Source organism: Saccopteryx bilineata, chromosome 1, assembly GCF_036850765.1.
Source record: "Saccopteryx bilineata isolate mSacBil1 chromosome 1, mSacBil1_pri_phased_curated, whole genome shotgun sequence".
Lineage (NCBI taxonomy): Eukaryota > Metazoa > Chordata > Mammalia > Chiroptera > Emballonuridae > Saccopteryx > Saccopteryx bilineata.
In genome coordinates this window covers 398,508,168-398,526,773 of record NC_089490.1, presented here as the reverse complement: position 1 = coordinate 398,526,773, position 18,606 = coordinate 398,508,168, and the positions used below count along the sequence as shown (strand labels likewise).

Here is an 18,606-nt window from a genome sequence, read left to right as displayed (position 1 = left end):
AGAAAAGGAGGGATTATTTTTAGACCAGAACCTCAGGTTTGGGGGGGAAAAGGAACAGCAAGGCCTTGTGACATGCAGATTGCCTCTTCTTCCCATGGGGTGGGGGCAGAGAGTGGAGAAGGCCCACGTGACAGATTACTGGTGCTTTACCAGAAAATTCCAGATTGGTTGATGAAGATTCAGTTTCTGGAAGAAGTTGAAACTACCGTGAAATCAGGTATTAAATCTAGGTTCGGTATCATGGGCTTTTAGCAACAGTGATGCCATGTTGGGCCTGTGATTTTCTTTCACCGGGTGCAGAGGTTTGCAGGAGCTTCCATATCCTCCCCTTTTATTATTATTATTATTATTACTACTACGAACTGAATTTACTAGGGTGACACTAATTAATACAATCATACAGGTTTCAGGTTCCTGACTCCACCACACAGTTCTGTGCACCAAACTATGTGTTCACCCCAGTGGCGGGATTCAATGGGTTCGCACCAGTATGGCAGAACCGATACCTAATTTTTTGTCGAGTTCGGCAAACCGGTTGTTAGAATGGCACTTGTAATCAGGGTTCTCTCTAAGGTGGGTGCCTGGGAAGCCACCCAATGTGGAAATCACTAATTTACATTTCTTCCTCTTTTTTAATGTTCATCTGCCCAACAGTGAATACACTAAGCACCCGTAGTCATGTTCGTTCCGTCCAGAGGTGAAAAAAATTGCAAGTGAAGATGCTAATCAAGAAGCAATATGGGCCTGACCTGTGGTGGCACAGTGGATAAAACGTCAACCTGGAATGCTGAGGTCGCTGGTTCAAAGCCCTGGGCTTGCCTGGTCAAGGCACATACAGGGAGCAACTACTATGAGTTGATACTTCCCGCTTCTCCCTCCTCTCTTTCTCCCCTTTCTCTAAAAAAATCAATCAATCAATAAAAAAAAAAATCTTAAAAAAATTGTAATGGAAATATCTTAAATAACAGTTTTATTGTTTTTGTCAGGTATTATTTAATATTTTTTCATTAATATTTTAAAACTTATAATAATCTAGTTTTGTGTACCTCTTTTATTGTTCTCATTTAAGTATTAAATGCGTGAAATAATAAATTACCTTTTGGTATATTGTTTTTCTATACCTAAAACAGTCATTAGGGCAGAGAACCAGTTGTTAAATTATTTGAACCTCACCATGCACTTTACAAAGTGTTCCCCGCCCAATATTTCCAGAGCCTACCCGGCACCATTAGTGTTATTTCTTACACCTCACACAAATATTCTTCTGTCTAGATCCGTGATGGTGAACCTTTTTATAAAAACTGCCCACTTTTGCAGTGCTGGTCAACCTGGTCCCTCCCGCCTGGGCGGGTTTTTATTAAAAGGTTGCCAACACGGGTCTAGATATAAGTAAGATAGAATAAAAATCGTTAAAAACTATTTGTAGATATTCCTGGCCGGATACCAAGAAGCGGATTTGATTTGGTTGCGTCTGTGAAGGGGAACCGGGTGGCTGGGGCTGGTGGCGGGAAGTCTGAGCTCCTCTCGCCCTTTATAACCCTCCTTGTAATTAAACAATACATATACAGGCACACGGAAGACCAAAGACATTGGTGTTCCAGGCTGTGGTCCTACTGTCAGCAGGCTGCATGCATGGGCTGCCCCTATTCTCTGCCCGGTTGGGAGCATGCTACAAGTCCCAGAATGGGGACAGGGCCGTTCTTCCCCTGCTCTGCCCTGTGTGACTCAGCTACAGTGCCCACCCCACCTGAGGTCTCTAACAGCACCCAGCCAAGTCCTCATGCTCTGGGAAACAGGGTTGTGGTGTTGCAAGGGGACAGCACTGATCCGACAAACAGATCAACCGACAGACACATAGTTCAGCTATTCAAAGGGTATCCAGCATCGAGCGGCTCAAAGGGCTCTGGCCAGTGGGGCAGGAGGAGATTAGCTAGGGCAACCCCACTATCTCCCTCCAGAATCGGGGTGGGAGATGCCTCCCAGATGGTCCTGCTGATACCAGAGGAGAATGGAGTGGAGATGCTGGGAGGAGAAGCCCAGTCTCCATGGGAGCAAGACCGTGTGGGCCGAGAGATTGCTGGTTGCACAGATGCTATACCTCTGAATTGTTGTCCAGTCTCAGTTCCAATCCACCTGTCTCCTGACAAGAAAGCTCTCCTTGGCCCTGGCCGGTTGGTTCAGTGGTAGAGCATCGGCCTGGCGTGCAGAAGTTCCGGGTTTGATTCCCGGCCAGGGCACACAGGAGAAGCGCCCATGTGCTTCTCCACCCCTCCCCCTCTCCTTCCTCTCTGTCTCTCTTTCCCTCCCACAGCCGAGGCTCCATTGGAGCAAAGATGGCCCGGGCGCTGGGGATGGCTCCTTGGCCCCTGCCCCAGGCGCTAGAGTGGCTCTGGTCGCAACAGAGCGACGCCCCCGGAGGGGCAGAGCATTGCCCCCTGGTGGGCGTGCCGGGTGGATCCCGGTCGGGCGCATGCGGGAGTCTGTCTCTCCCCGTTTCCAGCTTCAGAAAAAAAAAAAAAAGAAAAAGAAAAGAAAGCTCTCCTTATGCTAGGAGCCTGAAGAAGTTAAGTTACTGTCCTTGCTGCCCCATGCACAGACCCCACAGTGAGGATGCTCAGGGCCCTCCCACTCCACCCACACCTTCGTGTCCAGTTTGGCCAGGATGTGCCAGCCCACAGAGGGGTGTCAGATGAGAGACTCTTCTTTGGGACTTTGGGTGGATTAGAATGCTGGTGCCTACAAAAGCAGCCTCTCCACACCCAGGCTGTGGTGGACTTGGGCTTCCATTTGGTCTAGAATGTGTGTTTCTGAGCTGTGGTCCAGAGGGTGGGAAGGGGGCGGTCTCTTGCCACACTTCTGATTGTGTGGCTTCATGCTGTCCTGTGTGGGGTAAGTTGCCTCTGTTGACACCTTTCATCTACTTCCACCCACTTTGAGGTTGATAAAAATGGTGGCATCCCAGTCACGGTCAGTCTCCTTTTCTGAGTCTGTGGGGAGCTCCTCCCTCCTTCCTGAAGCTCTTCCCTTTGGCTCCGCCTCTCCATCCTGCCTTGACCCTACACACCCTTGACTTTGCTTGTGTCTGTCTGTCTTCTCTTCTCTCTGCCCTGAGACTTGGTGAGCTTTGACTGTGGCGCTGATCGAAGCCGCCACCGAATCCTTCTGAGTCTACACCTTATCTTTGATTTCTTTCTGGCCGATTTCTAGGCCTACTTGTCTACCCTGGCATGTGCCCTGGCCCTGCTTGAAGAAAGAGAAGATTTCACATAAAATTGGATTCACATTTTTATTTTATTTATTAATTTTTTTCTTTTAAAATAATTTTTAATTAAAAATTTACATTTATAGTATTAACATGAATTCATGTGTTCCACTCAATATAACACCCTGTACCCCCACAATGCACGCCCCATTGCACCCCTTTCGCCCTCCTCACTGACTCCCGTCCCTCTTCCCTCTGGACTTGCTGTCCTGTTATCTGTATCTGTGTGTTATGTGCATATAATTTCACTAATCCCTTCCCTTTCTCTGACCCCATCCCCTCAGCCTCCTTCCCTCTGACAGCTGTCCCTCTGCTCCCTGTGACCCTACCTCTGCCTCTATTCCATTCCTCAGTTCACTGTGTTCATTAAATTCCAAATATAAATGAGATTATATATTTGTCTTTCTCTGCCTGGCTTATTTCACTTAGCACAATAATCTCCAGGTCCATTTATGTCCTTGCAAAAGGTAAGCAACGGGCATTGCTCCGTTGCTTAGCAACTGAGTTCTTCTTAGCACCTGAAGTGGAGGCCATGGTGCCAGCCTCAGCGCCCAGGGCCAACTCGTTCCAATTGAGCCATGGAGGGGAAAAGAGACATAGAGAGAGAAGCGAGAGGGGGTGGGGGTAGAGAAGCAGATAGGCACTTTTCCTGTGTGTTCTGTCCTGGAATGGAACACAGGACATCCAAATGCCAGGCCAATGCCCTACCACTGAGCCTACCATCCAGGGCCGATACCTCTCACTTTGTTCTTCATTATCAAATTGCTGAGGCTATTTGGGTTCTTTTTTGGTTCCATATAAATTTTTGGAATATTTGTTCTAGATCTGTGAAGTATGCCATTGGTATTTTAATAGGAATTGAATTGAATCTATAGATTGCTTTGGGTAGTCTGCACATTTATTTTTATTTTTCCAAAGTTAGAAGCGGGAAGGTAGTCAGATTCTCGCATGTGCCCGACCAGGATCCGCCCGGCATGCCCACCAGGGGGTGATGCTCTGCCTATCTGGGGTGTTGCTCCGCTGCAACCAGAGCCATTCTAGCACCTGAGGCAGAGGCCATGGAGGCGTCCTCAGCGCCCAGGCCAACTTTGCTTCAGTGGAGCCTTGACTGTGGGAGGGGAAGAGAGAGACAGAGAGGAAGGAGAGGGGGAGGGGTGGAGAAGCAGATGGGTGCTTCTCCTGTGTGCCCTGGCCGGGAATCGAACCTGGGACTTCCACACACCGGGTTGATGCTCTACCGCTGAGCCAACTGGCCAGGGCCTGCACATTTCAATGATGTTAATTCTTCCTATCCATGAACACAGTATATGCTTCTACTTGTTTCTATCTTCCTTAGTTTCTTTTTTCAATGTCTTATACTTTTCTGAGTACAAATCTTTTACCTTCTTGGCTAAATTTTTGTGACAGAGACAGAGAGAGGGACCTATAGGGACAGACAGACAGGAAGGGAGAGATAGGAGAAGCATCAATTCTTCACCGCAGCACGTCAGCTGTTCACCGACTGCTTTCTCATATGTGCCCCACCAAGGGGCTATACCCGACCGAATGACCCCCTGCTCAAGCCAGCAACCCTGGGCCCAAGCTGGTGAGCCTTGCTCAAAGCAGATGAGCCTGCGCTCAAGCCGGCGACCTCGAGGTTTTGAACCTGGGTCCTCCATGTCCCAGTTCGATGCTCTACCCCCTGTGCCACCACCCAGTCAGGCTTCCTTGGCTAAATTTATTCCTAGGTACTTTATTTTATTTATTTTTTATTGTAATAGTGAAGGGGATTGTTTCCTTAATTTTTTTTCTGACAGTTTATTGTTGGTCTATAAAAATGCCACTGATTTCTGAATATTAATTTTATATCTGCCACCTTCTGAATTCATTTATCAGGTCTAGCAGTTTTTGGGCTGAGAGTTTTGCATTATCTATGTACAATTTCATGTCATCAGCAAATAATGACAGTTTTACTTCCTTTTCAGTTTGGATGCTTTTTATTTCTTCTTGTCTGATTGCTGTGGCTAGAACTTCCAGAACTGTGTTTAGTAAGAGTGGCGAAAGGAGGCACCCCTGCCTTGTTTCTGATCTTAAGGGGATTGCTTTTAATTTTTGCCCATTGAGTATGATGTTGGCTGTTGGTTTATCATAGATGGTCTTTATTATGTTTAGGTATGTTCCCTTTCTTCCCACTTTGCTCAGAGTTTTTATCACAAACAGGTGCTGGATTTTATCAAATGCTTTTTCTGCATCTATTGATATGATCATGTGATTTTTATCCTTCATTTTGTTTATGTGACAAATCACGTTTATTGATTTGCAAATATTGTACCAGCCTTGCCTCCCTAGAATAAATCTCACTTGATCGTGATGTATTATCTTTTTAATGTACTGCTGGATCTGGTTTGCTAATATTTTATTGAGAATTTTAGCATCTATGTTCATCAGGGATATTGGCCTATAGTTTTCTTTCTCTGTAGTGTCTTTACCTGGTTTTGGAATTATAATGCTTGTCTCGTAAAATGAGCTTGGGAGTCTTTCCTCCTCTTGAATTTTTTGGAATAGCTTGAGAAGGATAGGTGTTACTTCTTTAAATGCTTGGTAAAATTTGCCTGTGAAGCGATCTGGTCCAGGATTTTGCTTGCTGAGAGTTTTTTGATAACTGTTTAAATTTCATTTGTTATAATCACTCTGTTTAGGTTTTCTGATTCTTCTAGATTCGCTTTTGGAAGATTGTATCTTTCAAGGAATTTACCCATTTTGCCTAGGTTGTCCAATTTTTTGGCATAGAGGTCTTCATAGTATTTTCTTACAGTCCTTTTTATTTCTGTGATGTCAGTTATTTCTTCTCCACTTTCATTTCTAATTTTATTTATTTGGTCCTCTCTCTTTTTTTCTTGACGAATCTGGTTAAAGGTTTGGCAATCTTGTTTCCCTTTTCAAAGAGCTCTTGGTTTCATTGACCTTTTGTATTGTTTTTTTTTTAGCCTCTACGTAATTTATCTCTGCTCTGATATATATATTTTTTGATGGAGACAGAGAGAGAGATAGAGACAGACAGACAGGAAGCGAGAGAGATGAGAAACATTAATTCATTGTTGTGGCATCTTTGTTGTTCATTGATTGCTTTCTCATACATGCCTTGACTGGGGGATACAGCAGAATGAATGACCCCTTGCTCAAGGCAGGGACCTTGGGCTCAAGCCAGCGACCTTGGGCTTCAAGCTAGGGACCTTTGAGCTCAAGCCAGTGACCATGGGATCATGTCTATAATCCCACACTCAAGCCAGTGACCCCTAGCTCAAGCTGGTGAGCCCGTGCTCAAGCCAGTGACCTCGGGGTTTCAAACCTGGGTCCTCTGTGTCCCAGTCTGATGCTCTACCCACTGTACCACCTCCTGATCAGGCTAAATCTAGATATTAAAAACACGAGCCTTCTCTTACTAAAGCATAACTCTTAGGTCACTTGGACAGATGTCTTACCTAGGATCGCATCATGTGATTCATGGTTTTAAATACAGGTGTGTGTGCTCCTGGGCAGGGCCAGAGGGAAAACGAAACTCCTAAGATTATAGAAGGCTGGACACACAGGTGGCAACACACAGATAGCATCTTCACAGAAGGATGGCTTTGGTAAGTCCCCAGAAAGCTTTTATTTTAAATGCTGTAACTCTGTCACTGGTGACTAAGTGGGTTTCCTTGTTGGTTTGCAGCGTTGGCACAGAGGGCCACCGTGCCTGCTGCGGCTGAGAGCCGCTCTCTGGGGGTAGGGGGTGAGTGCCGGTGGGAGGGGGAGGGGTCCCTAGTACGTTCCTGAGGGGGCTGGATTGGTGGGCTCAGGGAGGACAGCCCCTGCCCACCGCCCAGGCCTGCCTCCTCAGTCACCCTGTCCTGGGTGTAGGGGACAAACTGGGGAGGGAGAGACCTGGAAAACAGGTCACAGCGGAGGGGGGCCGGGTGGGTGCTGCCGGGAAGGTGTTCTAGTCCATCCCTCATCTCCAAACAGCTTATCCTCTTCTCCTCGACTTTCCCTCCACCCCCTTCTTCCCCTTCCATGTGTGGCTTCTTCCTTCTGGTTCCATAATAGTCACATTCCTTGAACCCTCATGCATCCCAACACCGTGCAAAAGGCTTTGATTTAATTTTTGCAACAACTCTGTAAACTTTACAGTTGAGGGCACTTAACTCTGGGAAAGCGACTTATCCAAACTTATCCAAGAGATAAAGGGCATTTGAACCTAATTGAACCTGACTCCAAAGCCCTAACTTAAAAAAAAATTAATTTCTTTAATTCTATGAGAATATGTGAATGCATTTTTCTTGTTAAACACACACACACACGCACACACATGCACATACACACACATGCATACACACACACACACCCCTACACAAATCCAAATTGAAACTGTTAACATTAAGGCTGAAGTCACCACCTTTCTGGTCCCAGAGAGTCCTTTTTTCTGTACAGCTTGGTGTGTGTCCTTCCAGATGCTTTCTACTCATTTGCATACATAAGTATAGCTACTTTTTTGAATGTTGTGTTGTGGATTGGGGTTTTGGTGTTATTTTCAATTTGGTTCCCTGAGTACAGTTCATTTAGGAAATGCTTGAATCTTTTCCTTTATTTAGCAGTTTCTGAAATAATATGGTGGTGATTCTTTTGCATCCTCCAAAGGTAGTTAGTAAATATTAAAAATACAATTATGAGCACATTAATAGCATTATTCATGTGTTCGATGCACTTCTTTTTGATGCTCATATTGTTCCATCTTCAGTCAGGTTGACGCATGCGTCCTCGAGTCAAAAGCTTTTCCCTCAACCACGTCTCCCCAGCAGACTCCCATTGGCTGCGGCCTCACCTCGCCCAGCAGCCGCAGCCCAGCCCCCTGGTCAGGTGGTCGGCCCCATGTGACCTGGCTCAGCTGAGTCAGCGGAGGAGGAGTGCGGGCTGAGCTCAGAGTGATGGTAAAATAGAACTTTTGTGAGAAGGGTGTACGGTATCTCAAGTTCTCTGTGTGCCCAGGACAACATACACCCTGTTCCTGCAAACTCCAGAAGGGCACTGCCCTCCTGCCAGCTCCAATCACAGCCTCCCATCCCCAGCTGGGACTTGGCCTTGAGCCCAGACTTCAGCTGCCCGGGGCCTGGGATGTTCTGAGATTGTTAAGGGCGTAACATTGGAAACATGCAGAGCCAGCTTTCAATCTTGCTCTTCTACTCACTAGGCAGGATCTTTGGCCCAGCCGAAGATGGCCCTTTGTGAGGACTTCTAGACTTCCCGGGAATCATATACCCACTCGCTGACGCAGACATGCTCTGTCTATAAATGTGCTCATGCCCACTTGTGCACACCTCTCCGCCACACTCAGTGCTGCCCACCTGCCCACACTGCCCTTCCGGACACCCTCTCCATCTCTCTTCTTCGTCCCCCGAGGAGCTTGTGTCCAGCCCAGCAGGCGCAGTAAAGGAGGGACTTTGCACCTGTGCAAGGAGAGCTCCCTCCTCTGTTTCCTATAAAAGATGATCAGAGAGAGACTGCAGGCTGGGCTGGGGCTTCTTACAGGTCAGGTTCTAGAATGTTCCCTGTGAGGATTAACCTCAGCCTGTCTCTGGTTTTTTGTCATAGGCCAAACCAAGACCCGGAGACTTGATTGAGATTTTCCGCTTTGGCTACTCGCACTGGGCCATCTATGTGGGCGATGGCTACGTGGTCCACCTGGCCCCTTAAGTAAGCCTGGGTTCTTTCTTTGAGCACAGGGATGAGGTGGTGAGTGTGAACAGTTGCACACTTATGTGCTTGTTCTCACTTCAGTGCTTGCATAGGACGCACTCCAAGACCACCAGCTGAAGGATATTTCCTGCCAGGTGTATCGACTGCTGTTTCCCTTAGCAGTGAGTTAGTGGAGACTGTTGACCTTTATTTCAGGAGAGAATGGGGTTCAGCTCCAGCCAGCCCACTGTCCTAGGGAAGCATCCCTTCATGTGTACTTGATGTTCTGGGGGGGGGGGGCGAGAGCAAATGAGCAGGAAATGTCTACAGTTGACTGCGCGGTGTAGTGGAAGGGGCATGGGTCTCTCAACCAGACAGAGCCCGTTTGCAATCCTTGGGCCTCCGCTTACTGACTTGTGACTGGCAGGTGTGACTTCACCCCCGTGAGTTCAGCTGCACCCTCCGTAGAGCAGATGAGACTCCCCACCACCCGGTCGTGCAGGGATGAGATGGAGGACTGTGTGGTGGAGCACCAATGTGGGGCCTGGCGGGCGCTGAGCCCAGCTCTCTCCCCTTCCAGAGCCTCACGGCATGAAAGAAAATGCTGAAACCATGGAAACCACTCAACAGCGGAGATTTGGCCAAATAAAATAGATATCTGCAAGTAATGGCATATCTACAGCCATGCCAAGAAGGTATCAGCAGCTGTGTGTATACACATGTGTGTAGATGCATACACATATTTTTTTCAAATTCAGGTTATAAAAAACTAAACTTACTGAGGAATGATTTACTAATAGTAAGATTTACTCTTTTTAGTATACAGTTCTATGAGTTGTGACAAATGCATATGATCATGTAGCCATCAGCTCAATACAGATACAGAGGAGTCCCCCAGCCCCCCAAAGTTCCCCTGAGCCCCTCTTCCGTTTCTCCACTCCCAGCTCCTGGCAACCTATGATTTTTTTTTCTTCTAGTTTTGCCTTTTCCGGTACATGATATAAATGGAATCATATGGAAGATTGCCTTTCTGTCTAGTTTCTTTAACTTGGCGTAATGTATCTTGAGGTTCATTTATATTGTAGCGTGTCCCACGTTGCTCCTCTTCATCGCTCAGTGTCCCATTGTCTGGATGGACTGCCCTTCATTTATCTGTTCACCAGCTGAAGGACATTGGGGTGGCTATTTACTTATTTTTTTATTTATTCACTTTTTAGAGAAAAGGGAGAGAGAGAGAGAGGAAGCATCAACTCCCATATGTGCCTTGATCAGCCAAGCCCGGGGTTCTCAACCGGCAACTTCAGTGTTCCAGCTCAATTCTTTATCCACTGCGCCACCACAGGTCAGGCTGGTTTTTTATTTTTAATAGCAATTATTGGAATCACTATAAATATTCCCATGCAGGTTTGTTTTGTACATATAAATATAAATTTTCATTTCTTTTGGGTAAACATCTAAGCGTCTATGATAAAAATGCCAAAATTTTAGCTCACAGCAATTTAGGGGAGGTTGCCCTCTATCGGGGAAAGGTAGAAACGCATGGCAGAGAAGGGGAGGCTAGGGGCAGGGATGAGGAGAGGAAAGGGGGAAAGATGGGGGATTTGGGGAAGCTGCAGGGGAGAGAGTATGTGCGTGCGTGCGTGGGGGGAAATAGAGAAAGAGGTGGGAAGACTAAGGGGTAAAAAAGGGAAAAACTAGAAGCCGAGAAGGAGATAGATACTCAGGGTTGGTGCATACTGAGGGACGGGGGTGGAGGAGACCATGTGTATTTTTTTATGTAAAAGAATAAATTCTGCCTGACCAGGTGGTGGCACAGTAGATAGAGCAATGGCCTGGGATGCAGAGGGCCCAGGTTCAAAACCTCAAGGTCATTGGCTTGAGCACAGGCTCACCAGTTTGAGTGCTGGGTCAGTGGCTTGAGCGTGGAATCATAGAAATGACCTCATGGTCGGTGGCTTGAGCCCAGAGGTTGCTGGCTTGAGCAAAGGGTCACTGGCTTGGCTGGAGCCCACCAGTCAAGACACATATGAAAAAGCAATCAATGAACAATTAAGATGCTGCAAGGAAGAATTGATGCTTCTCATCTCTCTCCCTTCCTGTCTGCCTGTCCCTGCTGTCCCCCGTGCCCCGCTAAAAAAAAACAAAACCAACAAAAAAATGTCACCCTAGCCTGCTAAGGTTCCCTAGTTCTGGCTCAGGTAGGAGTGGTTACAGTTTCTTTCCTCTTTCTTTCTTTCTTTCTTTCTTTCTTTCTTTCTTTCTTTCTTTCTTTCTTTCTTTCTTCTTTCTCTCTCTCTCTTTCTTTCTCTCTCTCTCTCTCCCCTTCCTTCCTTCCTTCCTTCCTTCCTTCCTTCCTTCCTTCCTTCTTTCTTTCCTTCTTTCTTTCTTTTTCTTTTTTTCCCCAGGGACAGAGAGAGAGTCAGAGAGAGGGATAGATAGGGACAGACAGACGGAAGGAAGAGAGATGAGAAGCATCAATCATCAGTTTTTCATTGCGACACCTTAGTTGTTTATTGATTGCTTTTTCATACGTGCCTTGACCGTGGGGCTACAGCAGACCGAGTAACCCCTTGCTGGAGCCAGTGACCTTGGGTCCAAGCTGGTGAGCTTTGCTAAAACCAGATGAGCCTGACCAGGCGGTGGCGCAGTGGATAGAGCGTCGGACTGGGATGTAGAGGACCCAGGTTTGAGACCCCGAGGTTGCCAGCGGGCTCATCTGGTTTGAGCAAAAAGCCCACCAGCTTGAACCCAAGGTTGCTGGCTCCAGCAAGGGGTTACTCGGTCTGCTGAAGGCCCGCGGTCAAGGCACATATGAGAATGCAATTAATGAACAACTAAAATGTTGCAACACGCAATGAAAAACTAATGATTGATGCTTCTCATCTCTCTCCATTCCTGTCTGTCTGTCCCTGTCTATCCCTCTCTCTGATTCACTCAAGAAAACAAAACAAAACAAAACAAAAAAAACACAAAAAAAACCCCAGATGAGCCCGTGCTCAAGCTGGCGAGCAAGGGTGACCTCAGAGTCTCGAACCTGGGTCCTCTGCATCCCAGTCCGACGGTCTATCCACTGTGCCACCGCCTGGTCAGGCATGTTACAGTTTCTGAGCTACAACTTAGAGAGGGGAAGTTGGGACTAGGACCTGGGTATCTTTGCCCTGCACCAATCTGGCCTGTCCTGAATATTTCAGTGACATCTGAATTCACGTGGTCCTTTGGAAGAATTCATATCCTTTGCATTAAAAATGAGGAATCAGTCTGACCAGGTGGTGGCGCAGTGGATAGTATTGGACTGGGATGCCGAGGTCCCAGGTTCAAAACCCCAAGGTCACCGGCTTGAGCACGGGTTCACCAGCTTGAGCTTGGGGTCACTGGCTTGAGTGTGGAATCATAGACATGACCCCATGGTCGCTGGCTTGAGTCCAAAGATCACTGGCTTGAAGCCCAAGGTCACTGGCTTGAGCCCAAGGTCGCTGGCTTGAAGCCCAAGGTCACTGGCTTGAGCCCAAGGTCGCTGGCTTGAGCCCAAGGTCGCTGGCTTGAGCCCAAGGTCCCTGGCTTGAGCAGGGGGTTATGAGCTTGGCTGGAACTCCCCCCCTCAAGGCACATATGAGAAAGCAATCAATGAACAACTAAGGTACCGCAAGGAAGAATTGATGCTTCTCATCTTTCTCTCATCCTGTTTGTCCCTATCTGTCTGTCTGTCATAAAAAAAAAAAAAAGAAAAGAAGAAGAAGAAAAGAGGAACCAGAGCCCAGGAACATCCTCTGTCTTCTTCAAACACCTTTTTACTGCTGAGCATCCCATTGTGTGAGGGTCTGCCCTGTTTCTGAGTTGAAGCCAAGCAGGACGGCAAGGTCCTCCCACAGCTAATCCTTATGATGCTGCTGAGGGTAGCGGGGCTGCCTGCTTGCCCGCTGTGATCCCCAGGGGCCTGCCCTGGACCATCTCTCCCTCTCTTTCCTCTCTGGGACCCACAGGTGGAATCCCGGGAGCTGGTGAGGCCAGCATCATGTCCGCCCTGACTGACAGGGCCGTAGTGAAGAAGGAGCTGTTCGATGTGGCCAGGAGTGACAAGTACCATGTCAATAACAAACATGACGACAAGTACCCGCCGCTGCCTCCCAGCAAAATCGTCCAGCAGGCAGGGGAGCTGGTGGGACAGGAGGTGCTTTACAAGCTGACCAGTGAGAACCGTGAGCACTTTGTGAATGAGCTGCGCTACGGAGTCTCCTGCAGCGACCTCAGCCTGTGTCCCCGTCCCCAGGGACCAGGACACTCCCTCAGCTGACAGAGGCTGGGCTTCAGTGTGGGCGGAGCAGGGGTGGGGACAGAGGCACGAATGAGACAATTATCAGACACTGAATCCCTACCCTGAGGATGTGACCGTGGGGGAGGGACGAGGGTGGGGAGACCTGCCAGTCGGAAGTGCAGACCCTGCAGTTAGGGGTGTTGTCACAGCCGTGACTGTCACCCCATATTCAAGCCCCCTCCCAGACTGCCAGGCCCTGAGATGGATCCTTCCCACAGCCCCAGAGGCTGGCTTTATTGCCCCCACTGTACAGAAGGGGACACTGTCGCCCACAGTGCGGAAGCAGCTTATCCAAGCTCATTCAACAATTAGGTATTGGGTCTCTAGTACATGGTCGCCGCTGTGCAAAGGTGGGATTCGAACCTAGGTCCAGGAAGGCATCAGAGAAGAGGTAACACCTGAGCTGAGTCTGATGATTAAACTAGAAGTGGAAAATGAGTTGGAGACAATGAGGGAACAGGGGTGACAAAGACAATAGGCTGATAGGCCGAGGGAACAGTGTGAACCAGGAGGAGGAAAAGCCTGGTCCTGTCGGGCAAGTTTTCTGTGAAGGGCCAGGGTGTAAATCTTTCAGACTCTGCGGCCCACGTGGTCCCTGTCTCCCCACTCAGTCGGCTGTTGTAGGTCTGCGGCACAAGTGCAGTCGTGGACAATACTTCATAGAACGAGTAAGGCTGTGCTCCTAAGATTTTTTTTTCTGTATACAAACAAGGGGTGGGCTGGATTTGACACACATGCCAGAAGTAGTTGACTCCTGGTCTCAGATAATCTGAAAGACCGCATTGCCTGACGGGATTTTTGGTACATGGTACGTTGCATACATATGTTCCTGTTTCTTCATGTCCGTGCAGCTGCTGATGGAGCTCATTGAGTTAAAGAAAACTGTCTGCCATGTAATTTGAGTAGTCAGGCCAGACATTATTGTCCAACCAAGCAGCCAAAGCAGGATTAATTTCATTTAGAGAAATAGCTGGCATTTTTTTTTCTAGTTTGGAATTCAGAAGCAGTAGATGGAAATGGAGGGAGCCTCCCTGGAGGTGGGTTTATTTCTCCCGGAAGTCCTGTCCGTGTGGGCGCAGCGCACACTCCAATCCTCCTTCTTGGCTTGCTGGAATGTTCACACATTAGGCCAAGCACTGTAGATAGATTCAGGCTGGTTGAGGATTAATTAAGCTCGTTCCTGTGAGAGGGGAAGAGGGCAAGGGGAACCCACACCCTCTGGAAACAGCCTGCATGGAGCCCAGGCTGTTCCAGGGCCCCCCGGGCACTGCTCCCTGGTGCCGGACAGCGACCCTGCTGGTGGGGTCTCTCTACCTTGTGCTGAGGGGCCTCGGCCTGTTTCTGGTCGGGGTGGGTGGTGGACTGGGAGTGAGGAGGCTGCCTTATCATGCACCTGTGCTGAAACCCCAAGGGCCCATCCGAGATATCCCATCTTGCTTTCCAGGGATCAAATTCATGGCTCAAATTAATGATAGTCTACAGATATCTGCTATTTGGTCTCTGTTTTGACTTTTTTTTTTTTGTATTTTTCTGAAGTGAGAGGCTGGGAGGCAGAGAGACTGACTCCTGCATACACTGGACTGGTATCCACCAGGCAAGCCCACCAGGGGGCGATGCTCTGCCCATCTGAGGTGTTGCTCAGTTGCAACTGGAGCCATTCTAGCGCCTGAGGCGGTGGCCATGGACCCATCCTTAGCTCCTGGGCCTACTTGCTCCAGTGGAGACTTGGCTGCAGGAGGGGAAGAGAGAGACAGAGAGAAGGGGTGGGGGAGGGTTGGAGAAGCAGATGGTGGCTTCTCCTGTGTGCCCTGGCTGGGTATCAAACCCAGGACTTCCACACTCTGGGCTGATGGTCTATTACTGAGCCAACTGGCCAGGGATTAAATATATTTTTCTTCCTGCCGGGAAGGGCTTACATGTGCTGGCTAGGATGTCAGGCCGTCCTGGGCCCTGTCACTTGCCAGTGGTGTGGATTTGAGTAAGTTCGTTAAACTGTCTATCCTCAGTCTTGTCCTCTGTATTGTGGGCATATAAACCCAAGGGTTATAAATAGCGATTTGGGGTGGATTAAGACAAGTACAGTGATGGTGAAGGCCCCGCCCAGTGTTGACCCCTGGAGAGCAGGCATTCTCATAGTCTTCAGGCCGCTGGGCCAACACCACGATGTGTGCAGGGGCGGCTCCCGCCTGCTTGCTGAGGACCAGGCGCTTAGGGTCATCCTCACGTCTGCACGGCACCTTCTATGTTTCGGAGCACCTGCTTCCTTGTTCAGACCCTCCCCTATGAGCACAGAAGTGAGGTGATCTTATCCCATAAAGTGCACTCACAGTCACGACATTTGATCAGCAGATCGGTCATGAGTGCCTACGCTGTGCCTAGAGGTGGGCTGAGATCTGGGGACATCTGGAACAATCCAGACCAGCTGCCCGCCCTCTGGCCCTGGGCAGTGAGAGTCCACAGGAGTGGTTTCCCCAACTCTGCTCTTGCTTTGAGGCTCGCAGTGGGCCAGCCCTGACCTACAACCTCCGGGCACTGCCCCTCTGCCCTTTCCTGGCAACCCCTGCGGCTCTGTTACACTTTACGTACCTCCTGAAAGCCAGTGCTGCCCTTGCCCCTGGAGCTCCTTCTTTCCCTCATTCTTCTCCGCTCCCTGGGCTCCTCTTCCTCGCTTTCCTGGGTGGAAAGCCCTCTTGGGACCCCCGTCCGTGCCAACAGTTGTTCCTTCTGCGGTTCCACTGAGGAGGACAAGGGCCAGGCGGGTCTTCCCTGATGTGCAGTGTGACGTCCCTTCTCTTCTCCGCACGTCACCGAAGCAGTCGGGACAGTGGGCCTCCTAGGAGAGGGCCTGGCTGCCGCCGCCCTCATCGGGCTCCTGTCGCAGGGAAGCAAGCGGGAAAAGCGACAGTTCAGGTGACCATCCGAACGGCAGCTAGTTAGAATGGAGAAGTCCTGCGTGGCCAGCTGGTCTGCGGTTTGGTTTATTGATTTCACTGTGGTTTGTAATCGGTTAGGCTGATTTTAATGGAGCTAAATATAAGCCCAAAAAGATGTTATTTGAGGAAATATATCCCAGTGTGAATTCTATTAAAGACACAGTTGGGCTCTGTCAGGGACTGAATGTTCGTTTGTATCGGCCCCTCCCCAAATCCATGGTGAAGCCCTACCCTGCAGTATGGTGATAGTTGGAGGCAGACCAGTGGAAGGTGATGAGGTTTAGAGGAAGTCATGAGGAGGTGGTGAGGGTCTGGGGTGGGCATGATGATATTCATGTCCTTATTAGAGGAGGAGAGACCAGAGCTCTCTTTCTCTTCTCCATGTGAGGACATGAAACTGGAAAAAATGACCCTCAAGTCTGGCTACCTGTCACATAAAAACCAACGACATGATACAGGTGCTGGTTAGAAAGTTTATTCATGGCCCTGGCCGGTTGGCTCAGCGGTAGAGCTTCGGCCTGGCGTGCGGGGGACCCGGGTTTGATTCCCGGCCAGGGCACACAGGAGAAGCGCCCATTTGCTTCTCCACCCCCCTCTCCTTCCTCTCTGTCTCTCTCTTCCCCTCCCGCAGTGAGGCTCCATTGGAGCAAAGATGGCCCGGGCGCTGGGGATGGCTCCTTGGCCTCTGCCCCAGGCGCTAGAGTGGCTCTGGTTGCAAAAGAGCGATGCCCTGGAGGGGCAGAGCATCGCCCCCTGGTGGGCAGAGCGTGGCCCCTGGTGGGCGTGCCGGGTGGATCCTGGTCGGGCGCATGCGGGAGTCTGTCTGACTGTCTCTTCTGGTTTCCAGCTTCAGAAAAAAAAATACAAAAAAAAAAAAAAGTTTATTCATATGCGGCCCCTTGAGAAGATGGGGGGACTCCTGTCCTCAAAATGCCATCTCTCCCTCTTGGTGCAGGCTGGGATTTATATAAAGAGGGAGAAGGAGCCTGACCAGGTGGTTGAGCAGTGGATAAAGCGTCAGACTGGGATGCGGAGGACCCAGGTTCGAGATCCTGAGGTCGCCAGCTTGAGCGTGGGCTCATCTGGTTTGAGCAAAGCTCACCAGTTTGGACCCAAGGTCTCTGGCTCGAGCAAGAGGTTACTTGGTCTGCTGAAGGTCCACGGTCAAGGCACATATGAGAAAGCAATCAATGAACAACTAAGGTGTCGCAATGAAAAACTGATGATTGATTCTTCCTCATCTCTCTCCGTTCCTATCTGTCTGTTCCTTACTATCCCTCTTTCTGAAAAAAAACAAAAAAAAAAATTAAAAAAATTTAAAAAAAGAAGTGAAGGAGAGGGGAATAAGCAGAACTAGAGCAAAGGAATCAGAAGGAGGGATTGAGAATTCTTTACTGAGGGGACTCTGCGCGATTCGTTCAGAGAAGTGGATGAAAGCCCCATACCTGTCAGACATGGCACATCAGAAAGCACAGTTTCTCTCTTTGGTTGTTACAGGAACTGAATCTAGCAAGTAACTGATAAATTAGGATTTTTGTTTCATGTAACAAGTGTTCCCGATTCCCACAGTCAAGCAGTCCTCTTTGGCCTTGAGCAAGAATCAGAACTGGAGGCCTCAGGGTGTGGGAGAGAGGAGAGGTTCTTCTTTGCTCGGATGTTAACCCTTGATGTACGTCAGCTGGGGGGTAACTGGCCTTTTAACTGTAATGCCAGCTTGGCCAGAGGTGAAAGCACAGGATGGATTATATACATGTTTGATTTGTTACAGAATATATAACTGTGATCACTAAACTGGTAATACTAAATCATAGTTATAAGAGCAACAAACTGAATTTAACATTTTACAGAAAAATTTTTATAAGTTTAGTTTGTTAGTACCTTCTTATTTAGCTCTATTTCATGGTTAGTCAGACTAAATAAAATCACGAAATCAGTAATATAGCATGTATATGCCTGGCTACAGACTTCACGAGAAGGTACCATCTACAAGACAGGAAGACAGGCTCGCCAGCACCTTCACCCTGAACTTCTAGCTTCTGTAACTTGTGCTGCCGCCCCCGGGGGGTGCTGTGCTGTCACGCAGCCTGAGCTGAGCAACACCTGTTCCTTCCAGCTTCACTGAGGGTCGTCCTGGCCACTCACAACTTTTCTTCAGTTTGCTCTTGGAGGGCGGGGTTCTTTTTATGGTGTGGGGATACACGAGGGACAGGGACAGGGGAGACAGCCCTGTAAGGAACAAGAGCAGGATCCATTGGCCTGCCCTGGGGCCTGGGACTTGAGCGGTGGAAATTGTGTCCAAGATTCTTTGCTGTTAATGTGACTCAGCCACCAGTGGCTGAAGCCCCCCATTTCTCCTGTTACTCTCTGCTCCTCTTGGTTGCAGGGACACTTAGTATCTTTATTCACTT

The 18,606-nt window shown here is 48.8% G+C and overlaps 1 pseudogene; it reads left to right on the top strand.

Moving 5' to 3' along the window:
* Window positions 1-6,788: 6,788 nt before the first annotated feature.
* Window positions 6,789-16,179, top strand: LOC136319726 (phospholipase A and acyltransferase 3-like; annotated as a pseudogene).
* The last annotated feature ends 2,427 nt before the right edge of the window (window positions 16,180-18,606 follow it).